Genomic DNA, 27,878 nt, shown 5'->3' with positions numbered 1-27,878 from the left:
TTCTCTGCTACTTAGAGCCTTAGGGCTTTCAAAGGTGCTTTTCACCCCTTTTCAACCCAGGTTTAATTTTCTTAAAATCATTATCGATTTATTTCCACCATCAGTCTGTTTTCTATAGCTGTCGATTTTTTCTACCCACACATCCATCCTGTTCCAAGGCGCTGCAGGGCGGGAGCCACGGGCTCCTCCCCAGCCTGCCAGCCCACCAGGCCACACACGCCGCCGTGACATCAATCACCCGACAGGAGGTGGCCACAGATGACTGCAGCCTCTACTCCATCAGTATCTTTTAACAAAGGGCACAGAACGCTCTGAGTTTGCAGGAAACAACTGGGATTTTTGCCTTGTCTTCCTTGATGTATAGATTTCCCAGAACTAAATCTCTTTCAAAGAGGGGAATTACTGCCCATTCCCGAAGGGGGAGTCTGGGAGACTCCCACTCACCTGTTCGTTTGTCCCTCTGAGGGGAGGAAAGACCACATCTCAGTCTTGAGCAGTCATGTAAAGATGTGTGGGCAAAGAAATCCATTCTTTGCAAAGCCTGCCTTTCATGCTGAATGTCACTCCTTAATTTTTCAGGGAGCAAAAGTCTTGATGAGAATTTTCCTCATCTTAATTTTTCCCTCCTCCTTTTGGCTGCCTGACTTTGAGAGACATTTCTGTACTCATTAACACTTCTCTTTCATACAGAAGAGAGAAAATAGATTGTACTCGATCCAGGCAATTCGACTCTGTGTTTTGAGAGAGTTGATATATGCACAGATATGAGATGTTCATTTAATTTCTCACCTATGGTTGTTTGAATAGAATTTTAAGAAAGTCAAATCGGGTTTTCTTTTATTCAGTACTCAACAGAATTCATTGGTGTACATTATTAGAAGAATTCTAATGTACCTGCTAAATAATCCATCCCTAATGGAGGCATTCAAAAAACCCTGAAGCTTGCGATGCAAAACTTCAGTTTCTAGGAAGAAAAGTCCACCTTTCTTGGCTAAAGGGTTAAACCTTTTAATGGCTGCAGTGGTTGCCCTGTCAGGCATCTCTCAAAACAAAGGATGTGATAGTCAAGGGACGATCCCATTGGCTATGCAGGATAAGTAACCTCGTATCTGAGATACTAGGAAGGAGGTATCCTGTTGCATAAATAAGGTGAGGAGGCCTTTAATTTTAATTAGTAAAATAAGGAGAAGATTTAAGTAAAACTGGGAAAGTTAACTAGCAGTATGGCAGGAGACCTACCCTGCTCAATTGCTGTTTTTTTGTTTGTTTGTTTGTTTCTGAGCTTTATAATTCCCCATAGTCAAATTTAAGATTTAGAATCAAAGTATCCAGGGAACTTGCCTTAGATAAAGCACTGGGAAGCAGTGTGTGTGCACATGTGTGCATTTATGTGTATAAGGAGAGTCAGAGCAGCTGACCCAATGCAAGGTAAGAAAAGGAGAGATAGTAGTTAAGGTGTGGAGTAGGAGGAGATACATTTTTATGGTTATGGAGGATAATATCCTGCATGTATTGAACCATGACTGCTACAAATCTTTACCAAGAGCTTAAATACATAGTTACCTAGAAATTTGAAACTACAATTGACAAGGTGAAGTAGATATGCTTATTAATGCTTCTTTCATGTAGAATAGCAGTATGAAGTAAACCATTACCCAGGAGGCAATTAAGAAGTTTCACGGAGCACCTCTAGCTCCAACACTGGGCAATCTTGAGACGGATTCAAGACAATATCTTCCTGAAAGTGTCTGAGAGTGTGGTATCTCATTCACAGGTTTATCTTGAGCATTGTGTTGTGAAATGGGAAAAATTCATTTATTCTCCTTTTCCTCCATTCTACAAATTTTTACCCTGCCCCTACTAGGACCAGCATAGCACCAGGTACTAGGGTTACAGGAAGCAATTTGAGTAAACTTTACCATCACCCTCAAGGGATGCACAGATTAAACGTATAGATCTGAGCAAATTGCTTGGCATGTAAGAGGCTCAACAAATACGATTTTCTGTTACATTCTCAATTTTTATAATCTGAGCTATCTCAGCAGTGGCCACAGGACAGGAAAAGGTCAGTTTTCATTCCAGTCCCAAAGAAGGGCAATGCCAAAGAATGCTCAAATTACCGCACAATTGCACTCATCTCACACGCTAGTAAAGTAATGCTCAAAATTCTCCAAGCCAGGCTTCAGCTATATGTGAATCGTGAACTTCCTGATGTTCAAGCTGGTTTAGAAAAGGCAGAGGAACCAGAGATCAAATTGCCAACATCCGCTGGATCATAGAAAAAGCAAGAGAGCTCCAGAAAAACATCTATTTCTGCTTTATTGACTATGCCAAAGCCTTTGACTGTGTGGATCACAATAAACTGTGGAAAATTCTGAAAGAGATGGGAATACCAGACCACCTGATCTGCCTCTTGAGAAATTTGTATGCAGGTCAGGAAGCAACAGTTAGAACTGGCCATGGAACAACAGACTGGTTCCAAATAGGAAAAGGAGTTCGTCAAGGCTGTATATTGTCCCCCTGTTTATTTAACTTATATGCAGAGTACATCATGAGAAACGCTGGACTGGAAGAAACACAAGCTGGAATCAAGATTGCCGGGAGAAATATCAAAAACCTCAGATAAGCAGATGACACCACCCTTATGGCAGAAAGTGAAGAGGAACTCAAAAGCCTCTTGATGAAAGTGAAAGTGGAGAGTGAAAAAGTTGGCTTGAAGCTCAACATTCAGAAAACGAAGATCATGGCATCCGGTCCCACCACTTCATGGGAAATAGATGGGGAAACAGTGTCAGACTTTATTTTTCTGGGCTCCAAAATCACTACAGATTGTGACTGCAGCTATGAAATTAAAAGATGCTTACTCCTTGGAAGGAAAGTTATGACCAACCTAGATAGCATATTCAAAAGCAGAGACATTACTTTGCCAACAAAGGTCCGTCTAGTCAAGGCTATGATTTTTCCAGTGGTCATGTATGGATGTGAGAGTTGGACTGTGAAGAAAGCTGAGCGCCGAAGAATTGATGCTTTTGAACTGCGGTGTTGGAGAAGACTCTTGAGAGTCCCTTGGACTGCAAGGAGATCCAACCAGCCCATTCTGAAGGAGATCAGCCTTGGGATTTCTTTGGAAGGAATGATGCTAAAGCTGAAACTCCAGTACTTTGGCCACCTCATGTGAAGAGTTGACTCATTGGAAAAGACTCTGATGCTGGGAGGGATTAGGGGCAGGAGGAGAAGGAGATGACAGAGGATGAGATGGCTGGATGGCATCACCGACTCGATGGATGTGAGTTTGAGTGAACTCTGGGAGTTGGTGATGGACAGGGAGGCCTGGCGTGCTGCGATTCATGGGGTCGCAAAGAGTCGGATACGACTGAGCGACTGATCTGATCTGATCTTTTAAAAATAACTTTTTAAAATTGTAAAGCTGCAAATGATCCTGGTGTATGGAAATGAAATGTTTCTTTTATGAAGTGAAAGATTCTAAATGACACAGGAAATGACTTTGAATTTTATATATCAAGGATTTTACTGTAGCTGGGTGCTGGGGAGTGTCTTGGATATAGCAGAGCCATTGCTCCTATAGCTATCTGGCTTGGTAATAATCTGTAAAATTAAACAAATGGAGTTTTGTGCATTCCTAAAAATAGTTATTGAATGCCTATTGTGTGATAGCTTTATTACTAGTACCTCTGTGAAATACAGTTTTATGTTTTGTTTAAAATTCATAATGTGTCTATGATATGCCTGGCATAGTTAAGTGATGAAGAGAATACCAAATTACTTGAAATGGTCTCTGTCTTTAAGATTGTCTACGCTCCTTTTGCAGAGTTTTGTTGAGTTGCTAAACGCAGTGGTGGGCTGTCATGCCTTTTGTGTTTCGAGTCCACAGAAGCACTCACGATCGGTTCTTCATTTTTTATCTTTGCTTGCAGTGCCTTTCGCCTTGTTCTGAGCCAACATCCAATGGATGTATTTGCTGTCGCTGCCTCATTGGGCTGGAAGAAGTCTTCCTGGTGAGAGGCCTTACTTGGTCTCCAGACGAGGCGAGCTCTCACTAATCAGGAAGACTTCTAAAGACAACACCCACAGGCAAATGCTGACTCCAGGGTAACCCTCATTGCATTTCATTATAAATACCTCTTTCATGTGTGTCTTTCTGGTTTGAGTAAAATCTATGGCCATGTGACTTGGATGGCTTGTACCTGGCCCCGTGGTGGGGTCAGCAGGGCCATGGTGAGTATTTCTTGAAATGAAGAAACGAAGAGTAAATGAATTCTCCCCATCTCATAAAATACACACCATATTCTGACAACCACAAAAAATAAAAGAAACGGAAGACATTTGTCCTTTTCTGTGCGACTCTCACTGGCTGCCCCAAGGCTACCAAGGCCTTTTGATGATTGATTGTGCCTGGCTGTATTCTGATGATCGTTTTTCTGGGAGCAAGCTACACTCTTTACATGTTGCCATGTAGCTTAATTAAGTTGAAATTCTGTGTCCTTCTAAATTTGGGGAAAATTGGATTAAACCACGTTAAAGACATTTTAAAAATATGTATTTGTTTGATTTTTTGGCTGTGTTGAGTCTAAGTTGCAGCTCACGGGATACTTCTGAGTGGAGCACAGGCTCTTCAATATGGCATGCAGGTTTTTCTTTAGTTGAGGAATGTGGGTCTAGTTGCCTCACAGCATGTGGGATCCTCCTGAACCGGGGATCGAACTCCTGTCCCCTGCATTGGGAGGCAGATTCCTAACCACTGGGACACCGAAGTCCCTAAAGGGATTGTTTTTAACTGTAGGGGCATTACTACTGAACATGCATGGTGAATCTCTAAGAAGGAGATGTGATAGGCAGCATTTTCAAGCTTATTAGGCTTTTGGACCCTTTTTTTTCTTGGAGCATTTTGCAAAAACTTGAGGTCTGTGGAACATCCTTAGAGGCACATTGCATTTGACTTTCCTAAGGAAGAAATATGAATCTTCCAGGAGTCAAATTGAAGTCTAAGTAGTTGCTCAGTCATGTCTGACTCTTTGTGACCTCATGGACTGTAGCCCACCAGGCACCTCTGTCCATGGGATTTCCCAGGCAAGAATACTGGAGTGGGTTGCCATTCCCTTCTCCAGGGTATCTTCCTGACCCAGGCATCAAACCCTGGTGTCCCACACTGCAGACAGATTCTTTACTGCCTGAGCCACTAGGGAAGCCCCAAAGGGAGAAGCATGATTCTCCCAATAGTAAGGAGAGATAACTGAGCTCAGTTTTACTTTCTGCTAAGTTCCTGCTAAGGAGAACTCAACAGTCTGCTATTGTCCTGAAAGAAGTCTAGTCAAATGCTGACTCTGGTAGATGATAGGAAATGAGCTCTCAAGTGTTGAGAAAAGTTTTGACAGCCTCCCAGCAACATGCTCCCCACAGGGCCAATCTCACCACCACCCTGAAGCTGCCAACCCAGTGCCTGGGGAGATTCCCACAGAAGCAGATGGTGCTGCCTGGAGACGACTGTCTGAAGCTTGCATCTGGGCTCCTGAGCACTGCCCAGCTGAGCACCCTGCAGACAGAATGCCCAGCAGTGGGCTTCCCACTGCAATCCATTAGTGCCCCAGCACAGCCTATTCTTCTTTCCTTAAAAAGGGACTTGTTCTCCTTGAAATCATATCAGAAATACCTGACCATGAATATGTGCAAGGCAAATTGTAGCCTTTAAAATGACTAATATAAGGATGGAATACTGTCGATAAAGATGGGGTCACCTATGTAATGAAAGCTGGTAGTAGGAGCCAGTATCAGTATATTAGTATGTAGTATTCGGAAAGGGGGGTTTTCCATGTTGTTTCTCTCCATTAATTACCTTCTGACCAAAACATATCTCTCCTTGATGAAACTTTAGTTGCTGCTGCTGCTGCTAAGTCGCTTCAGTCGTGTCCGACTCTGTGTGACCCCATAGATGGCAGCCCACTAGGCTCCTCTCTCCCTGGGATTCTCCAGGCAAGAACACTGGAGTGGGTTGCCATTTCCTTCTCCAATGCAGGAAAGTGAAAAGTGAAAGTGAAGTCGCTCAGTCGTGTCCGACTCTTAGCGACCCCATGGACTGCAGCCTACCAAGCTCCTCCATCCATGGGATTTTCCAGGCAAGAGTACTGGAGTGGGGTGCCATTGACTTCTCCAAAACTTTAGTTAGGCTCCTTTAAGCTTTCTTCAGGGCTTCCCAGGTGGTGCTAGTGGTAGAGAACCCACTTGCCAATGCAGGAGTTGTAAGGGACATGCCTTTGATCTCTGGGGCAGAAAGATCCCCTGGAAGAGGGCATGACAACCCATTCTAGTATTCTTGCCTGGAGAATTCCACAGACAGAAGCCTGGTGGGCTATGGTCTGCTGCTGCTGCTGCTAAGTTGTTTTAGTCGTATCCGACCCTGTGAGACCCCATAGACGGCGGCCCACCAGGCTCTGCCGTCCCTGGGATTTTCCAGGCAAGAGTACTGGAGTGGGTTGCCATTGCCTTCTCCGGGGCTATGGTCTATAGGGTGGCAAAGAGTCAGACACGACTGAAGTGACTTAGCACACACACATGCATGCAAGTGTTCTTGACTGGATCTTCATCTCAGGTTTCTACATCTTGTCCTTTCCAAGACCAGTCTTAGCAGGAACCCTGCCGAGTCAGTTTGGAGAAAATATCCCTACTCTTGCTTTCTGATCACCTTTGATATCTGGTCACGCTGGTCTGCTCTCAGCAAGGACCCTGTTAAGTAGATTTAGCAAAACTCTCCCTACTTTTGATGTCTTTTCTTTGTAATTTTCCATCCACCGACCCCTTCACTCTGCTCCTTGGCTATGAATCTCCACTTGTCCTTGTCGTAGTTGGTGTTGAGCCCCATCTGTCTCTTCCGTGGCGGTAACCCCATTGCAGTAGTCCAGAGAAAGGCTTCCTGACCATCTTAACAGGTGTCAGAATGCTTTTTGTCCTTTAACATTAAACATGCCTTTTCTACTGTGGGCTCTCTGCTTGGGATCATTTGTGCTTAGTTGCTGCTTAGTTACTAAGTTGTGTCCGATTCTTTTGTGACCTCATGGACTGGAGCCCCACCAGGCTCCTCTGTCCGTGGATTTCCAAGGCAAGAATACTGAAGTGGGTTTCCATTTCCTTCTCCAGGGGAATCTTCCTGATCCAGGGATTGAACCTGAACCTCCTGCCTTGGGAGCGGATTCTTTACAACTGAGCCACCAGGGTGGTAATTAGCAAAAGTTAAAAAAAAAAAAAAAAAAAAAAAGAATGTTTTTAGAAGGTAACCACAGAGGTGCTAGTCTTCTCTTTGGATGATTCAGAAACAGCTAGTCTTTAGCGAAAGTTCCTGAGTCGTGTCCAGCTCTCTTTGACCCCTGTGGACTGTAGCCCGCCAGGTTCCTCTGTCCATGGGATTCTCCAGGCCAGAATACTGGAGTGGGTAGTTGTTCCCTTCTCCAAGGGATCTTCCCGACCCAGGGATCAAAGCGGGGTCTCCTGCATTGTATGTGGATTCTTTACCAGCTGAGCTACCAGGGAAGCCCTAAGAATTAGGAGGCAGGATCATGAGAAGGTGAGAGGTGAATTATATTCATAGTCAGAAAACATCTGTATTGTTCCTAATATAAGGGCCAAGGATGTCAATAAATACAGAATAGTATAAATATGTCCTATCATCTCCATAATTTTATCTGCATAATGACAATTTTACAAAATTAATGTTAAAGTAAAAAAAATATATATATATATAAAACCTATTTAAAAACCTTTGCTCTACCTCATCTAAACAAAAATTCAGTTTTTACATTCTGCTGCTGCTGCTAAGTCACTTCAGTCGTGTCTGACTCTGTGTGACCCCATAGATGGCAGCCCACCAGGCTCCCCCATCCCTGGGATTCTCTAGGCAAGAATACTGGAGTGGGTTGTCATTTCCTTCTCCAATGCAGGAAAGTGAAAAGTGAAAGTGAAGTCGCTCAGTCATGCTAGCTATACCTAAAGAAATCAGACTGTCCAGTGTGTCTGGAGCAGCCACGGATTATAGCATTTATCCCAGAGCCCTGGCCAGCTTAGCTCAATGTCTGGTTTGGCCTGTGAATTGTATGTGTTCCTCTACCCCTGCCTGATGTTGGATATACCCAAATACTGAAGCACATACACCTAGGTGAATGCCTCTGCTCACCACTGACTACATTAGATGCTTCTGCACCACCTTGGTTCTCCAGCTGTCTTGGAGCCTCGGGCCGCTTGGTTTACAGCAGCTACAGTTAAGGCCAAGTGTGTATCTCTTCATAACCACATCTGAAGCAGAAGATTTTGCTTGAGTACAACCCAGTGGTGCCTGTCTCTTGCCTGCCTTTTCAACATGTCCCCTCCAGCCTTGTTTTCCTCTGTTGCCCTTGTTGATTGAAAACAAATAAATTGCAGGTTGTTTATCCAGCAAAAAAATGGGTTTATTTGGGATCAGTAGAGAATTGCCATTTAGGGTTTGCAGCCATAGTGAGCAATGTACAAATCCCTCATGGCAAGGGAAGAAACATCCTTTTATAACAAGGGGAAGAAAGTTGGGAGGGCTCTAGTCAACAAAGAGTCCATGGCTTTCCATTGGCTGCATTGTTGCCAGGAGGTAAGAGGAATCTCTTTTCTTCCTTTGCTGGGCTACATTCACAGGGCACGAGAGCGCCCCCTTCTGGCCTCCCAAATCTTTTTCTTTATTTCTGGCTGCTCTGGGTCTTCCACACTAGCATGTGGGATCTAGTTCCAGATCAGGGATTGAACCTAGGCCCCCCTGCCTTGGGAACATGTAGTCTTTTCCACTGGACCACCAGGGAAGTCCCCCAATTCTGTTTAATTTCAATTTCTGTTTATTAACTTTTTAGCACCCTTGAGGCAAGAGATTCTGCAAAACCCACTCTGCCCCTGTGCTTGGGTAATGTGGCATCATGTGGGGAGTTTATGCTCATGTGGCCAAGACTTGACCAATGCAAGAGAGGAGAAAGCAGATAAACTTTACTCCTTTTCTCCTTCTGAGACACAACAGCTCATAGGCTTCTTGGAAGATAGTTCCAGGAGATGAAGTGACCTGTTGGATGTGATCCCAAGTGGTGGGCAACCTGCAGACATGCTGCTGTTTCCTCTCTCTTTTGTCCTGCCTTATCCTGTCCTGCTTTATCCCTCGTGTTTTCCTAGGATTGAATGTTGTAAGAACATAGCAGCACATAAGATTTTGCTTTAGGCTGTGGTTTCTTAGGAACCAGTGCTAATAAATGTTCTCACAGATCTTTCAGCTCCACATCTACCTTTTTACTCTCCTCTGAGATCCTGGAGCAGGGACTCTGCAGGTTGCATTTCCCAGATTCCTTTGCCAGTTTGTTTATAGGTTCTGCCCATAGGAAAACAGGAGGGCAGTTGCAATTGAAAAAGAAGAAGCAGAAAGAAGGGCTTTCTTCTTATTTTTGTTGTTATGGTTGACAGTATAGCCACAGCAGGGACAGTTAATTCCAGCAGTGGTTAAAGACCCCAGCCTCCACCTATTGCCATCTCCTATACCTACCTGGGCTTCCCTGATGGCTCAGATGGTGAAGAATCTGCCTGCAATGCTGGAGACCTGGGTTTGATCCCTGAATCGGGAAGATTTCCTCAAGAAGGGAATGGCTACCTACTCCAGTATTCTTGTCTGGAGAATTGCATGGACAGAGGAGCCTGGCAGACTACAATCCATGGGGTCACAAGGAATCGGCCATGACCGACCAACGAACATTTCTTTCACCTCATACCTGCCTTAGGTGAGGAGAGGCAGTATGCCTGGGTGACAGCTCCTTCTGCCACTAGGAGCTCTCCTCCAGCTCCTAGGTGGCCCCTGCAGTCACGCATCCCTTCCTTTCCCTTCCCACAGCCTTGGGGGAGGTAGCTGTTTCCCCCAGTTTTTATCTCTGTATTGTTTCAGAGGATTTGTTTGAGGATTACAAGAGTCAATACACAAACATCCGACTCCTGTCATTTGTGGTAATTAGATCCTGTAAAGTTCCTGGAACACTACGTGGATGAATACTGAACCATCATCCCTGGGGGAAACACATACACACCCACACATATGCCACACTTCTCTCACAAAGATTGTAATCTTAAATCCTAAAAACAGCTCATCATGGAAGATGCAATTTTTTTAAGTTTTCGAGAGAGAAAATATTACAGATTCATATGACTTGCCTGGACTTACCCCAGGCCACCCCATTAACAGCTGCTACAAGTGAGACTCAAATCCCCTCCCACTGGCCTCAGATCTCAAGCTCCTTGCCCAGCCTGCACTGCCCCCTTACTATCTCTACCCTCTGCTTGCCTCCTATTAGAGCCGAACAGGAAGGCTAAGCAGCAATTTTCAGGGACATTTGCTTTGCTCTGCCCATGTCTGCCAATAATCTTGAAAGCACCAGGAATATTAATTTGGGGGGTCACGAATGTTGTGGAGCAGGAAGATTATAAATATAAAATCTCATGCATAATGAAGGTCTACTATGATCCATTTAGAACATTACTTGGCACACCATGTGTTCAATACTGTGCACTGTGCCCCTCTTTTTTCCATTTTACAGTTGAGTAAATTTAGTTCACATATTTGTGTGTCTCAAAGATAGTATTCAATTCTTGCTGGAGTTCATCTAATTTCAACACTTGTGTTTTCAACCATTGTGCTATACTGTTTCCAAGTCTCTCAATAATCTTTAAAGTTATAACCTTTTGTGACCATATAATGGCTTCCCAAGTGGTGATAGAAATGCAAGAGACAAATGTTTGATCCATGGGACAGGAAGATCCCCTGGAGGAGGAAAGGGCAACTCACTCCAGTATTCTTGCCTGGAATCTTGCCTGTAGAATCTCATGGACTGAGGAGCCTGGTGGGCTACAATCCATGGATTAAAAAGAGTTGGAAGTGTCTGAGCATGAACAACATATAATATTTTATCATCCTGATATATAATTTCCTTAAACTATTTCTATAATATTAAGGATGTAGGTAAGTTTCTGTTTAATTAAACAGATAGTTATGTGATGAGTTGTATGCTTTTATCATTTTGCTTCTATTGAAATTCTAAGGAATAATAATCTAACTCAGGTGATTAAACATCATTAGGGCTCCTGCTACATGTTGTAATTTTGTTTTCCACAAAGGGACTGTTTTGATTCATTTCACCAGCATTGATTCATTGTATCAATTAACCAAAATCACATCAGCATGTTCTAAAATTGTTACTATTGTTATCAGCATAAGTAATTTCTTGAATTTGTTTTAATTTTAATTTCTTCATTTTGGAGAAATATCTTGTCATATGTATGTTTTTTCTTTTTGTATTTGAATATCTGTAATATTTTTCCCTCCTATAATGTTTGAAATTTTTCTACTTTCTATACATTTATATTTTCTGTACGTTGAAGAAAGATTTAGTGGGCATGAGTTTGAGCAAGCTCCGGGAGATAGTGAGGGACAGGGAAGCCTGGCATGCTGCAGTCCATGGGGTCGCAAAAAGTCGGGCATGACTGAGCGACCAACACTTTCTTTTCCCTTTTGTAAAATGTGTTTCAAGTAGGGTAACTGTGTTAGTCTTCTTGAGCTGCCACAACAAAATACCACAGACTGTATGGCTTATACAACACAAATTTATATTTTCACAGTTCGGAGGCTGGATGTTCAAGACCAAGGTGCCAGCAGGGTAGGTTTTGATGAGGTGTATCCTTCTGGCTTGCAGACAGGTGCTTCTTTTCTATCTCCTCACATGGTCTTTTCTCTATATGCTTGCAGACAGCAAGAGTGAGTGAGAGAGCTCTTTGTTGTCTCCCCCTCTTTTTGTTTTTATTTATTTAAAAAAAATTTATTCATTTATTTGGCTGCGTCGAGTCTTAGTAGCGGCACACAGGAGCTTTGTTGCACTACGCTGGATCTTTGGCTCCGCACACGGACTCTTTAGTTGCCGTGCAGAAGCTCCAGAGTGCTTAGGGCTTCAGTAGTTGTAGCGCATGGGCTTAGTTGCTCCTCGGCATGTGGGATCTCAGTTCTGGACCAGGGATTGAGCCCACCTCATCTGCATTGCAAAGCGGATTCTTAACCCCTGGACCACCAGGGAAGTCCCTCTTCCTCTTTTTAAAAGGATACCAGTCCTGTTGAATTAGGACCTCATTTAACTTTAGAGGCCCTATCTCCCAAATACTCATTCTGGGGATTAGGACTTCAATATGTGAATTTTGCAGGGGCACAACTCAATCTATAGTAGTCACCAACTGCATTCAGTGAGTGCTACCACAGCAGTACAAAAAAATGCTGTTGGAACTCTGATTTCAGTGGAGCTGGGGATTGAAGATAATGAAACTTGAGGACCTTTCCCATCTCTTTCCCTAGCTTTCACACCATGCTTTAGGCACACTGGCTTTCTTCCATCTTTCCTCCAGCAGACACCCCATTCCTACCTTGGGCCCTCCCAATTCCATGAGACACTCCTCCTCTTGTTCTTTGAGGGGCCAGCTCCTTTATCATCAAAGTCTTAAATCTGCAGCCCAACCAAAAGCTCCCTTCTGTCACTGTGCTGTTTTGTTCTCTGCATGGCACTTTTACCGTCTCCGGAAATTGGCTTCCTAATTTATTTGCTTGTTTACTGTCTGTCTTCCTCTCGGTAGGATATGATCCGTGTAAGAACAAGGGCCTTCTCTGGCGTGTTTCTTCTGCTCCTACAATATTGCTTGTCACATTCTAGGCTCTCTAAATTATTTGTTCAATGATGGAAGCCAATACAGAAATTTCAGATTGTCTCAAAAACAAAATGAAAAGTAGCTTTGCCACAAATGTAACAGATACCGAGGCGATCATTTACACCAAAACAAGGTTCCTGTTTGAGATTTAACCTGGTTACTGACATACAACATGCAAGCAGTGAAGACTTGAGTTACCCCTTAGGGATTCTGCATTTTCTGAAACGTCAAGCATTATGCTCAATTTGTGTGCTACACAATTTCTCCTGCTTTGGCTGTTATCTGGGACAACAAGAAGGAATTAATTTCTAAAGTTAAGATTTAAGAAAGTGAAACTTTTCTTAAGATCAGAGATACTGCCACACTAAGATTTAAGATGATTTAAATTCTGCAGCAAGCTTTATACTATACAAGGAAGAGTTCTAGCCCACAGGTGCCATTCCCTGGCCAATTATTCCTTTTATTTTATTTTTTTCTTGAATGCAGGGAATGCAGTTGATCCTATTGAAAACATTAACAGAGGCTTGTCTCTGTTTGATGGCTGTTCCTTCTAGACAGAAAATACAAAACAATTAAGGTGGAAACATACAGCACCTAAAGGAAGAAAACAATTTAAAGGTGCACAACTTGTTCGTTGGCATTTCTCCTATTCGTCCCAAACAGGTAAACAGTTGACCCTATTTAGTTGTTGATGTACAGAATCAGCTTGTCCCTTCTTCTAATCTCATCAAGATTTCTGTGGTGCACTTGTTTTATTTTGTTATATATATTAAAAAGAATTATGTTTTGAAGACTAAGCTATATATATATACATAGAATTAATAAGGTGTGTCATCAAAATCTTTGGTTTACATTATATGCAGTTTTGCCTATGCATTTTAAAGCTTTTTTTCAGCAAAGAGGTTAAAAAATAGAATAAAATATACATGCAATATATTGAACCAGTATGTGGAAACACTCCAGGTGAGATATTTAACTCAACTTCTATCACTCTTGTGTTGGTTATAAGCTTTTACTAATCCAAATTAGGTTCACAAGCAAGCTGAAATACATGTCTTATTTTATGAAAATAAACTATGCTTAAGGAAGCACTTGTGTGCCCAAAATAGGTTTCTTGAGGTGATAAAATAAGGACATAAGTTGAATATATTTATTTTGTTGTCTTTAATGCATTTTATGTTGAGAAGTAAAGCGTTAGTGGCTCAGTCGTGGCTGACTCTTTGTGACCTCATGGACTATACAGTCCGTGGAATTCTCCGGGACAGAATACTGGAGTTGGTAGCCCTGCCATTCTCCAGGGAATCTTCCCAACCCAGGGATCGAACCCGGTCTCCCATACTGCAGGCAGATTCTTTACCATCTGAGCCTCCAGGGAAGCCCAGTGGAGTAATAAAGGTGAAAACACTGAGTGAAATACTAACGTTTCACTTGACCTTAACTAGAACAGTTTCCTTAGAACAAGTTCAGACCTCTCTCTTTGTCACTGACTTGTTGGGAACTCAAGGATAACCATTTCAACAATTTTCTTTAAATTTATCTTAAGTAATACAGGAAGAAGTGTGGCAGCAGAAAGACTTAAGAGCTCAGGGGAAAAATATCTTGCCCTGGAGTGTGAGGAACTTGAAAAAGTCTGAGGAACATTAAGAAGCCTAAAAGGTTTCTCCCCTTACACTTCTTCATTCTGATAGGCTAAATCTGCAAACTGTAAGAGAACCAGTTAATACAAAAAGTTTAAACAAACAACAGGCCAGCTCAATAGAAAAAGAAAGACTAAATTGTAGCTTGACTAAATTGAGTCATCTGGAAAAATTGGTTAAAACAGCAGTTAAGTTGTTTAATTTCTTACGAGTTCACCAGTGGATACCTGGGGTTCCTTGACTTCAACCCACATAGCTTGCTTGCTTACTGCAGCTGCTTCTCCTCTGAGGAGGACCAGTGTGGCTGCGATCACTCTGGCTCTGTGTGCGTGTGTGCACGCGCGCGCGTGTGCTTGCCCTTCTGTAAGAAAGCTGCGCCCAAAGTGTAAGGTCAGTCAGTTCAGTGGGTCAGTCAGTTCAGTTGCTTTGTGGTGTCCAACTCTTTGTGACCTCATGGACTGCAGCACACCAGGCTTCCTGTCATCACCAAATCCTGGAGCTTGCTCAGACTCATGTCCATTGAGTTGGGGATGCCATCCAACTATTTTATCCTCTGTCGTCCCCTTCTCCTCCTGCCTTCCATCTTTGCTAGCATCAGGGTCTTTTCCATCGAGTCAGTTCTTGGCATCAGTTGAGCTCTTCTTTATCCTCTAGTGGGCAGTAGAGGTCAGGCTGTAACTTTACCCAACCCCCAAAGTTGCAGGGACCTGGAAAGAGAAAATCTAGACAGAGAATAACTTATCACAATTACACAGCTTTAGACACCATCTGGCTGCTGCCTGCCTGGATCTATGTAGTAGAGGCCAGCACTCCATTTCTGTGACCTTTCGTTCTACCAGAAGTATGCCAGGTGTCTTCATAACTTGGAATTCCAGCCTTACTGACTTCCACATCCAGATAAAGGGGCATGGAATTCCATTAATCTAATCACATTCCACTGACTTTTCATTCTGTCCAGATAGACCTCTTCCCAGGAAGATTGGCAGTAGGCTTCTTTTCCCTAGAGAAGATCCTGTTTTCACCCTTAAAAAGTTGATTTGTCTTCCAGCAACATAATTTTTCAAAGTCTACATCAACACATTTTTACAAAATATGTTTCATTCATATTGGAATGATACCATGTGTGGGATAACATTATCCATCTACATTATCCAAGTTGTAATTTAGTCACCAAGTTTTCCAAAAAAATTCTTGGTGTAAAACTCATCCATCTAGTTAAGACTGAAATATCAGCATATGTTTGTATATTTTACTGAGTTAATGTAACACTTTCAATTTTTTATTATGCTCTTTATCAAAAAGTTCTTAAAGAACTTTTGTATGTTAATGTTTCTGATTCTTTAAAAATGGGATACTCTTCTAATTCAGGGGGTGATGCCTAAAAAAGATTGTCTTTTGATCTGATATGACAGGGCAAAGAAGATAATTATTGAAGTAATAGCATCCCAAGATGCTGACTTCAACTTTTGTATTGACAGTTGAAATTTCTTATAATTTAGAAAATGGGTAGTGATGATTCTTTCATACCCAAATATGCTAATGTTGTTTTAATATAAGATATTTGGGAAAAAGCTGTTGGAGCGAAAAAAAAATAGACTAGAACATAAATAGCAAGAGCATATCAGGGAATGTTGTCACCTTGTACAACCAGTCTGGGGGCTATAAATAACACAAATAACCAGAGCAGAATTGAGTGCTCTTTACAGCCTATGAAATAAGATCTAAGAGCAGAACCCCATGATTGTGGTGGGTAAAATCAATTTAACTGCTTGAATTTGAAATTAAGTGACCTCGAATGGATTCAGATTCCTTTAAAGTGGAGTAAACGTGATTCACTTACAAAAACTCAATTGTCAATCCGAATAAAAACTAAAGAAAGATGCGTCTTTTCAAATCCTTTGTCTCTTGGCCCTATTCAGTGTTCCCTGAGGGTGTTAGTGACTCTGGTTAAGACATCATAGAATTAAATACCTGCGGAGGTTTAAAGATGCTTTTAGATTTGCCCGCTCCAGAAGGTAGGAGAGGGCATATGCACATTACATTTCTCATGTCCAAGGCCAGTGAACCACTTGAGAAGATAAGGAACCTAGGTTGGAAGAGCAAACCCCAACATTCAGAAGGTCAGTCAGGGAAGTCCAAGAGGAGGTCTGAGCCTTTTGGCGAGGGGCGAAGAAGCAAATACATGAGCAATGTCTCATGACGACAAGTGTTTGAGGCCATCTAGGTTGCTTCCCTGATGGCTAAGATGGTAAAGAATCTGCTTGCAGTGCAGGTTCCATCCCTGGGACTGAGAAGATCCCTGGAGGAGGGCATGGCTACCCACTCTGATATTCTTGCCTGGAGAATCCCATGGGCAGAGGAGCCTGGCCGGCTATAGTCCATGGGGTTGCAAAGAGTCTGACACAACTGAGTGAATAACACTTTCACTTTTTTTTTTTCCATGTTTCTTTCTGCCTCTGTTCTCAGCCAGCAGGAGAGAGATGTGACCTGTTGGAACCCAGTATGAAAAGCGCCTCTGCATCCTTCCCATGCCTAGGGAGTTTAGCTCCCAATCTTCTCCTACAGCCCAGTTGTGGAAGATAGTGGGAGGAGACTAGTTTATGGGCTGTGGTTGGGAAATATTTATTAAAACAGCTTAAGTAATAATGATAGCTAACATTTACTGTTTACTGTTAAGTGTTTTACAGATATCATTTAATTTAACTTTCATAGCAACCCTATGAGGTTGGTTTGATGATCCTTTTTAAGATGGAGAAATTTGGGCTTACAGAGGTTAGAACCATGTATCTTTAATACAATATGGGGTAGAGATTTAAATCTAGATCTGATTCCAAATTCTGCGTTCTTAACAACAATGACCTACTGTCTCCCAAGTAGCAACTAGACAAGTCAATGAACTTGACTACTTATCTGATTCCAGAGTGTATTTCCTCTTCCAGAAGTCTTTTAGCTGCACCATTGGTTTCTGGAAGCCCCTCTGTTCTTTTGTTTGAACCAGGTATAAACCTAGGTAATTAAGAGCATATGAAATCAATGGGAAAGTAATTTATCTGTCACCCAGGGTTACTAGGAAAAGAAAAGTTTCAAAATTGATTACAGCCTTATGAATTTTTATAAATCCATTAGTATAGTGATTGGAAAAAAAATTAAGACCATAATATTGTTCATAAATAAGAACTAAATGACTAAAAAGACAACTGATGGTACCATTACTGCAGTCGCAAAGTTTAATACAGTTATTAAAAGGTAGACAACTTTTATGGATGGGTAATGACTTTAATCCTAATTTGTAAGTCTTTTATCATAATACCAAACCACTCAAGGTAATAATAGTTGTTTCTTTTGCTGAATTCATATGAGCACATTTTTGTGACAAATTATACATTACTTTGTGTCATCTCCTGTGGGAATAAACAGACACCTCCCTTTTGATTGCTGATTGAAATCCCAGTTATCTTCAGGTGTCCATCCCTTCCCTAGCATCATCTTAGTTTCCTCATCAGAGTTTAATTTAGAACATGTTTTATGACCCAATTTTGATCACTGAGATGCAGAGGGAAGTAGTTGGAGGCTTCTGGGGATGTTTTCTTTGCTGTTAAAAGAGAGACACATAAGAAGAGATGCTTTTCGTTCACTGGATACTCTTGTGTCTGGATGTGATTACTGGAATAGTTGCAGCCTCTTTGCAACCATAAGTGAGCTATTCTGAGAAGAGCTGGGTAGAAAGATGGGAAAATATTGGGTCCTTGATGTCCTACTAAATTTTCAATCTTGAAAGTCAACAGAGTTATAATGTATGAAATAAATACATTCCTACTGTGAATCTTTCCTTTTTTTTTGTTGTTATTTGCAGCTCAAAGCCTCCTAACTGGTATTGAGGACATCTCTATTCCTTTTATCATTGAAGGGCATTTATTTTATTAGAGAAACTTATATTTGTTTGGTATAATCTTTCAAAAATAAATTTAAGTTTGCTAGTGTTTATCATTCTATGAACTATGCATTCCCTTGGTTAAGTAGATGGTAAGATGACCTGAACACATCTCTGCTAAAAAGGAAAATCGGAGGGAGTAGAGAAATAGGCAAAAATCAAAATAGAGAGTCTGACATTAAAGGATAGTATAAACTTTAAATGTAATCCACATGTTTAGAGAGAGTTAAATGATATTTACTTTCTACAATTGGGAAAATTGGGCTTGTTTTGAAAAAGTCCTTTGTTCAGTCATCTTGTTAATTAGCATTTAACACACATTAGCATTTACTCTGCATAAACATTTACTTTGGGTACTCTGCTCACGCCTAGCTTTACCATTCAGTTTCTGCCTAGGGAAGGCTACAGTTAAGCAGATGAAGTAAGATGCGTGTATTTTATTTATTTCTGTGCAACAATTTACCTAAAATTTAGCAGCTTAAAATGCTTATCTCTGTTTTTGTGGGTCAGGAACCCAGGCATGGTTTAGCTGGGCCCTAAGTTTCAGGGTCCCTCACAAGGCTGAAATCAGGCATCAGCCAAAGCTTGGTGGCATCTGAAAGTTTGATTGGGAAGAAAGTTCCATGTCCAGGCTTACTCACATGGTTGCCAGCAGAATTCGATTCTTTCAAAGCTTTTGGATTGAAGGCTTCAGTTCCTAGTTGGAGTTTAGCCTTAGGCTACCCACAATGCCTGCCACGTGGTCCTTATCAATGGGACATCCTACTTGATCATAGTGTGCAGTCTGAGAAGGCAATCGAGAGAGCCTGCCAGCAAGACTGTGGTCTCACTCTTGTATAACCAAGAAATGATACCACATCGCTTGTTACCTCATATTCTGTTGCTAGAAGCAAGTCGCTATGTCTAGCCCACACTCAAGGAAAGGGAATTAAACAAGATCATGAATATCGAAAAATGGGAATCATTGGAGGTCACTTTCTAAATCTGCCTTCTATATATGATACATATATAAATATGTTTGATACAGAGCAATGAATGATGCATTTCAAGGGAATAAAGAAAAATAGGAATGCACAAGGGTGAGGAACTAATTCTGGCTGGAGGCACAGAATGAAGATGGGGCGTAAAGACTTGACTGCTGGAGCCAGACTACTTATCTTACATTCTAGCTTGTATGGCACATACGTATGTCATGTGGAAAAGCAATGGCAAAATTGCTGTTTTGGGTAAATAAGGCTCACTGGAGCATTATGAATAGAGGAGTAACCCCTCACGAAAGATTCATGTGGGAATTCATAAGGCAGAATGGAGGAGTAATCTACAGGCGGAGAGGCCAAGTGAAGGAGTGGCTGCAAGAATGAGAATGAGGGATGACAAATTGTCTTTGGGTTGTGAGGTGTCAAAGGATGGGCTGTGTGAGAGAGACATTGAAAGGAAGGAACAGTTCTCTTAGTGAGAACTGAAGCGTCTGTTACTTGAAAAGGACAACTCGAAGATAACACATTCTGACCCTGGAAGCCCAGGCTAATGGCTAGTCCTGTTAGTGAAATAGGGCAATCAAAAAGTTGATTTTTTTTGAGGCTCTGCTAGAGAGTCTATCAAATTACTACTTAGAATAACTATCTCCTGACCAAACTTATATTAGTAGGAGTCTTGTTTTCAGGCAAATGGGCAAAGACAAAGATTAGTAAGCTACACTAAATATTGGCTATTCCAGAAGACTGTAAATTGTATTACCATCATCATTGCAGAGCTGGGATTTTGTTTCTCAAATTCCCTAGACTGAATTTCTGCCTAAATAAATAGCCATCAGATGACATTATGGGGCAATTTATCATAGGGTGTTATAGATAATCAATTTACAAAGCATTTGGGAAAATTTTCCTGAAGCTGTTTTATTGGCTACTATTAGTGTCACATGTCAACCATCTATTATTTTGGATTTGCAACGGCAGCTAATCTTTTATAAGAAATCTAATCAATTTGGTGCACAGAGGCTTATTATTGAGGTAAAATTCACACAACGAAGATTCTTTTATTCCAATAAGACTACACCATGGTTTTAGGTTCCATTAGTGTAGCAATATATAGTTACAATTGTACATAAGCAGGGAGAGTGATTTTGATCGATAAACTATGATGGTTTAATTTAAGAGTATGTTAGAAAATGAGAAAAATGGAGTTTTGGAAAATGGCATTTTGTCTTTATAGTTGTAGGACTATACATGGAAATAATCATCTCAGTTTTTTATGAGAGACAAAACCATCAGCCAGACTACACTCATTCCTCAGCCCCACAGCAGAACCTCTACAAAGGGGTCAACATTAGCGCAAACGCTCAAACATCTTGTTCCCAGGTTGGTAACAAAGTCTAGTCTGTGTGTTTGTTGGAACTTTGCCTCAGCCAAAGCCAGGATTCTCTGGAATATGTAACACAGGCTGTTCTTAAAATAAGCTTAACATAATGGCAATAAACAAGACTAATAGGATATAGCTTTTGGTTATGCGAATTAATTGCCATGTAAGTAACAAAAGGAGGCCAGAGACCTAGAAATAGTCTGGAAAAGGCAATCAAGACCTTGGTTTAGACAAAGATATGGTTGAGTTCAGGTCGGGAAGATACCCTGGAGAAGGGAATGACAACCCACTCCAGTATTCTTGCCTGGAAAATTCCACAGACAGAAGAGCCTGGCAGGCTACAGTCCATGGGTTGCAAAGTTGGACACTGAGTGACTCAACATTTTCACTTTCCTTTCTGTGGGGTTATTTTCTGGGCTCCAAAATCACTGCAGATGGTGACTGCAGCCATGAAATTAAAAGACACTTACTCCTTGGAAGGAAAGTTATGACCAACCTAGATAGCATATTCAAAAGCAGAGACATTACTTTGCCAACAAAGGTCCGTCTAGTCAAGGCTATGGTTTTTCCAGTGATCATGTATGGATGTGAGAGTTGGACTGTGAAGAAAGGTGAGCGCTGAAGAACTGATGCTTTTGAACTGTGGTGTTGGAGAAGACTCTTGAGAGTCCCTTGGACTGCAAGGAGATCCAACCAGTCCTTTCTAAAGGAGATCAGTCCTGGGTGTTCTTTGGAAGGACTGATGCTGAAGCTGAAACTCCAATACTTTGGCCACCTCATGCGAAGAGTTGACTCATTGGAAAAGACTCTGATGCTGGGAGGGATTGGGAGCAGGAGGAGAAGGGGACGACAGAGGATGAGATGGCTGGATGGCATCACCGACTCGATGGACATGAGTTTGGATGAACTCTGGGAGTTGGTGATGGACAGGGAGGCCTGGCGTGCTGCGATTCATGGGGTCACAAAGAGTCCGACACGACTGAGCGACTGAACTGGACTGAACTCGTTGGTGCGGTGCAGGGGAGATCCAGAACAGCAGAGGGCGCTGTGGACACGTGAAGAGGGGAGAGGGCTAGGGGGAAGGGAAGAAGGAAGTGGCCCTGGATACCCATGGAGGGGCGGGGTCGGCTGCAAGGCCTCTAGTGTTGAGATCTTCTTGCATAAAGCAATGCTCTTGATTCACTTTTGTTCACGGTTCTCATTTGACCACCCTGGATCCACTCAGTTCTCATGAAATTGTCTCTGAAGATGAAAGGATTAGTATTTACCGTTTTCTAAAACTTGTTTCTTAAGGAGGTAACACAAAATCTTGACATCTGAGAGATTTATATGTTCATGAAGTTTCGCTGCTGCTAAGTCGCTTCAGTCGTGTCCGACTCTGTGCGACCCCATAGAGGGCAGCCCACCAGGCTCCTCCGTCCATGGGATTTTCCAGGCAAGAGTACTGGAGTGGGGTGCCGTTGCCTTCTCCGGAAGTTTCTGTAAGAGGCAAATGTGTCCCTCTCCTTGCAACCACATGAACTGTAGCCCGCCAGGCTCCTCTGTCCATGAAATCCTCCAGGCAAGAATACTGGAGTGGCTGTTCCCTTCTCCAGGGGGTCTTCCCCACCCAGTGATTGAACCCAGATCTCCTAGATTGCAGGCAGATTCTTTACTATCTGAGCTACCAGGAAAGCCCAAGAAGCAAATATTATCTTACAAAAGGAGAGATCTCATTAGTTTGTCTTTCTTCTGAGATTCTCAATGCTCTGCAGAATTTAAACTGGTGAAATAGATGTGAAAACAAACGTGTCCGATGCGTTTGCTGGTTAGTCATAGGTGAGGAGGCTAAGAAGTCTGTGAACTTGACGCAGTATCTTTGCCCACTTTCAGTCCAATCTTGCCCTATCTTCCCCTCCATGACTTTTAAAAATACAGCTTCCCCAAATTGTTGTTCAGTTGCTAAGTCACGTCCAGCTCTTTGAGACTCTATGGACTCCCGCATGCCAGGCCTTCCTGTCTCTCACCATCTCCTGAAGTTTGCCCAAGTTCATGTCCATTGAATCAGTGATGCCATCCAACCATCTCATCCTCTTCCGCCTTCTTCTCCTTTCCCCCCCAGTTAAGGGCATGTTATAACTTAATTGTAAATTGTGATGAGATCCTTAGTTACTAAAATATACTTAAACATTTTCAAACTAGAGAGAAAGGAAGAGAAGAGTTAATTTCTCAAAAGTTTATTTTTTAATGATAATTTTTGGTTTTTAGTAGTGCTATAGAAAGTGTAGTTTTACTCGAGAGTATTTGGAAAATGCATAGCACTGACAAGATGAAAATTAAGTTTAGTCATCATCATCCTTCCTCCATCAGAGATAGAGTGTTAGCATATTTATGTGCTTTCCTATAGGCTCTTATCTCTGTTACATCAAGTTTGTGAATAGTTAGAAAAGTTAGCTCCATATCGTCTAAATATTTTTGTGCCCTACTTGATTTTACTTCATATGAGGACTTTCCAACATCATTACAAAGCATTGTAAAAATCCATTGCATAGAGGTAATACAACTTATCTAAGTATTTTCCTTTCTGTTGGGCACTAGTTAATTTTAATATTTCACATTTATAAATATAGCTTCCTATTTTCTTTGATTGCCAATATTCCTGATTATAAATTGGAGACCATATTATTTCCTGATAGATTCCTGAAAGTAGATTACTGTGTGAAAGGGTGGAATCATGTTCAAGGATCTGGATATATGCTGTGCTGTGCTAAGTTGCTTCGTGTCCAACTGTTTGCCATCCTATGGACTTTAGCCCACCAGGGTCCTCTCTCCATGGGATTGGATTCTCCAGGCAAGAATACTGTAATGGGTGGCCATGCCTTCCTCCAGGGAATCTTCCCAACCAAGGGATCGGACCCATATCTCCTGCATTGGCAGACAGGTCCCACTAGTGCCACCTGGGAAGGCCAAGGATCTAGATTCCTATTGCCAAATTGCTATGCAGATAGATTGTATCTACTTCCTCTTCATTTGTAGTGCAAGTGAATTTTCATCTCACTGTACTTGTCTCAGGATTTATCATTAAAATGTTAGAAGAAAAATCATACTTATTTTGGTTTAATTTCTATTTCTTTAATGAGAAGCAAAATGGAACTTCCTTTTTCCATAAAAATGTACCATTCATATTTCTTCTCTAGCTTAAAAGTCTTGCATGCTTCCAAAGGCTGCATTTTATCCTCATTCTGTTCAGAGTGGTTGGGAAGGTAAAATCCATTGTGCCCCTTGTTCCTAAATGTGAAGTGGGTTGTGCCAGTTAGATAAACAAGAATGAGTTTTTAAAGGTGAAAATGAGAGTCGATGCAGCATTTCTGTGGTGGCCGGTGGAAAGTGACCTCCAGCATGTGGGTGTTGGGAATGTCCGGATTCCACATACCATAGTCAGAAGAGCCTGGCAGGCTACAGCCAATGGGGTTGCAAAGAGTTGCACATGACTGAGTACGCACTCATGCACATTTCACGGTCTAGTCACCAGTTTCATGGATGCAGGGTGCTTATGATGTTAGCAGCGAAGGTCTCAGCAGAGCAGAATTTGGGTCCTGGCCGCACTAGTATGTATGATCTTCAAGGAGAAAGCCTTATTGTGGCTCTCTGATTTCCTTTTCTTCAGCCATTCCAAAGATTTTGAAGGTATATAATATTCTCTCTTAAATTCCCTTCTTTTAGAAATATACAAAGTGGGTACTGTGTACTGTATGGAAGCATGGCTGATACATCATCTATTCCTCAAGTCTTCAGGATTCTTTCCTTGTGGCATTATTGTATGGGTCTATGTACACATTTTACTGAGGACTTTTAGTGACATTTTTTGCATAGCAATGCAAAAAATGAAAAGTATTTAATAGCCCTCTTCATAGAGAGTTTTTAGTTAATATACCCTAGTCTTAGTATTGATATATCTATTAGTATCCTTTATTTTCCCCTTCCATGGGGTCACAAAGAGTCAGACTGAGGGCACACACAAGGATCACAGTCTTGTAGTGTGGAAGGGGCTTGCGTAACTCAGTGAAGCTATGAGCCATACTGTGCAGGGCTACCCAAGACAGTTGGGTCATAGTGAAGAGTTCTGGGAAAACATGGTCCACTGGAGAAGGAAATGGCAACCCACCCCAGTATTCTTGCCCCATGGATGGCAAGAAAATGCAAAGAGATATGACTCCAGAAGATGAGCACCCTCAGGTTGAAAGGTGTCCAATATGCTATTGAGGGCAATTACACATGTAAGAGTTGGTCCATAAAGAAGGCTGAGGACGATAGAATTAATGCTTTTGAACTGTGGTGTTAGAGAAGACTCTTGAGAGTCCCTTGGTCAGCAAGGAGATCAAAAAAAGTAAATCAGGGCATCAACCCTGAATATTCATTGGAAGGACTGATGCTGAAGCTGAAGCTCCAATACTTTGGGCACCTGATGTGAAGATCCAACTCATTGGAATAGACCCTAATGCTGGGAAAAATTGAAGGCAAAAGGAGAAGAGGGTGGCAGAGGATGAGATGATGTTCAATGGACATGACTTTGAGCAAACTCTGGTAGATAGTGGAGGACAGAGGAGCCTGGTGTGCTGCAGTCCATGAGGTCGCAGAGTTGGACACAACTTAGCAACTGTACAGCAACAACAACAATCCTTTATTCACTTTATGATTTTTAAAAATTTCTATTTTCTAGATCCTATCTCTTCTCTTTAAGCTCTGTCTTAATTGCCCTTATATTTAAAAATTATGAAACTTATTTTGGCTTTTGACATGTTTTAGAAAACAAAGATCATAGTCATTTTAGAATCTAAACTTTTTACCTTTATCATTAGTATGTTTTCATATCTGTTAGGGAAGCTCCTCCTTGTTTTTCTTTAACAGTCTCTTTTGGGTATTCATATCATTTATTTTCTTCAGATGAGCTTGAGAAATATGTTGTCGAATACTTACAAATAAGCCATAGCCTAGTTTTTGAATTATTGACTTTTTATATTGCTGAATCTTTCCATCCATTAATATGGCTTACTCATCATTATTCAAATCTGTTTTTCATTAGAAAAGAAAGAACGTGAAAGCACTCAGTTGTGTCCAACTCTTTGTGACCCCGTGGACTATACAGTCCATGGAATTCTCCATGCCAGAATACTGGAGTGGGTAGCCTTTCCCTTCTCTAGGGGATCTTCCTGACCCAGGAATTGAACCAGGGTCTCCTGCATTGCAGGCAGATTCTTGACCAACTGAGCTATCAGGGAAGCCCAAAGCATCAATTCTTCGCACTGAGCCTTCTTTATGGTCCAGCTCTCATATCCATACATGAAAGTGAAAGTCATTCAGTTGTGACCGACTCTTTGTGACCCCATGAACTATACAGTTCATGGAATTCTCCAGGCCAGAATACTGGAGTGGGTAGCCTATCTCTTCTCCAGGGGATCTTCCCAACCCAGGGATCCAAACCAAGTCTCCCTCATTGCAGGCAGATTCTTTACCAGCTGAGTCACAAAGGAAGTTCCTTTTTCTCATGCCTCCCCATAAATTATCAGTTCCAATTTTCTTAAGATATTGAAATTTCTTGTTAATATTATTCACAGGTTTCCCTGCTGTATTTTTAATCAATTTGTTTCTGTCACCTATTGGTTTTAGTGTATTTTATCTTCATCTGTCGACATTTTTTTTGTTGTTCATTTTGTTTGGTAAGATTTCTTTTCTTTATCTTTAAGAACCTTTATCTGTCTCATACTGGAAAGGCAATTCTCCACTTCAAAATATAGGTATTTTAGTAATTTTCCTAGAGAGAAAAGAAAGATGATTCCAAGTTCATTCAAATAAAATCAGTGCATATTTACTAAAGTCTACAGGCACATGGCTCTTTCTCTAGCAAATGCTAATATGTAATGAGAAGTTTTCCATCTGTTTGAGGAAGTAGGAAACAAGTGCATGAACTTTTGAACAGTAGTGAGATTTAAAAATAGCTGAATAAGGCATTCCTGGAAAGGCAAAACTATGGAAACAGTAAAAATATCAGTGGTTGTCAAGGGTTCAGATGGAGAGTCGGGAGGGGTAAACAGGTGAAGCACAGGGGAATTTTTAGGCAGTGAAACTCTTCTGTATGAGAATATAATGGGGGACACATGACCTTGTGCAGTTGTCAAAATTAAGAGAACTGGACAACACAGAGAGTGAAATCTAATGTGAACTAATAGATTAGTTTGGCTCAGTATTGGTTCCACAGTTGTGACAAGTGTACCACACAAATACAAGATGATGATAATGGAAATTAAAGGCAGAGGAGACAGGGAGTATATGGGAGCTTCCTACTTTTCTGCTCTGTTTTTCTATAAACTTAAAAACTAGCCTAAAAAAATGAAGTCTGTTAATTAAAATCAGTAAAGAACTTCAAAGGAAAGATTTCACAGGATAAATATTGCCAAATGCATAGTTGAGATAAAACTAGTAATGGTATCTCAGAGGACAAGGTATTCTTTTAAGTAAATGTGATCAGAAAGGATTGTACCAAATAACACACTGAGAGTGAGATTTTGCAAGGTTGACTTAGATGGATGGAGATTTGCTGATTAGGCAGTGCTGGGAGGTTGGTTGGCTTCAGTAAAGGATGGAGGTAGAAAGGTGTCAGATGTAAGAGAAACAGCTAACACTTTGCTTCAAACACAACATCTTTCCTCATTTTTGGAACCTAGCCTCTAAGTAGAGTTTAGGATGATGTCTTTGAAAACCTTGACTGTCAAGCTGAAGTGTTTGGACTTGAACCTCTAAACCACAGGGAGCCACAGCAGGCAAGTAACATGATTAAGGTGAAATCTGAATATGATATTTTAAATGTAGAATAGTGAAAGTGAAAGTGAAGTCGCTCAGTCGTGTCCGACTCTTTTCGACCCTCTGGACTGTAGCCTACCAGGCTTCTCTGTCCATGGGATTCTCCAGGCAAGAATACTGGAGTGGGTTACCATTTCCTTCTCCAGGGGATCTTCCGGACCCAGGGATCGAACCCGGGTCTCCTGCATTATAGGCAGACGCTTTAACCCCTGAGCCACCAGGGAAGCCCTGGTGTAGAATACTAGAAGTTAATTGCACAAGCCCTAGGAGGGGACCAAAGGGGAAAATATCCTTCTCCCGTCCTGCTGTGATAGGATGAAGTGACACTTGTGGAGCTGGAGACAATGCCTGGAGCAGACACTGTTGATACTTTGCTTGGG

At 41.6% G+C, this 27,878-nt stretch overlaps 1 long non-coding RNA gene across 3 annotated transcripts in view; it reads left to right on the top strand.

Annotated features, from left to right (window-relative positions):
- The window catches only part of LOC139186142 (uncharacterized), a 78,655-nt gene extending 60,483 nt beyond the window's left edge, over nucleotides 1-18,172 (top strand). For 2 of the 3 annotated variants that reach the window (XR_011569646.1, XR_011569645.1), the window contains exons 4-7: nucleotides 3,936-4,110; nucleotides 11,668-11,705; nucleotides 13,222-13,398; nucleotides 16,839-18,172. This is a non-coding gene — a long non-coding RNA (uncharacterized lncRNA). Of the gene's footprint in view, nucleotides 1-3,935; nucleotides 4,111-7,149; nucleotides 7,543-11,667; nucleotides 11,706-13,221; nucleotides 13,399-16,838 lie in introns of those variants that run through there. The other variant, XR_011569647.1, reaches the window with a different exon arrangement.
- The last annotated feature ends 9,706 nt before the right edge of the window (nucleotides 18,173-27,878 follow it).

Source organism: Bos indicus, chromosome 12, assembly GCF_029378745.1.
Source record: "Bos indicus isolate NIAB-ARS_2022 breed Sahiwal x Tharparkar chromosome 12, NIAB-ARS_B.indTharparkar_mat_pri_1.0, whole genome shotgun sequence".
NCBI classification, from domain to species: domain Eukaryota; kingdom Metazoa; phylum Chordata; class Mammalia; order Artiodactyla; family Bovidae; genus Bos; species Bos indicus.
The sequence above is the reverse complement of the archived record's forward strand: the minus strand, read 5'-3'. Positions and strand labels throughout refer to the sequence as shown.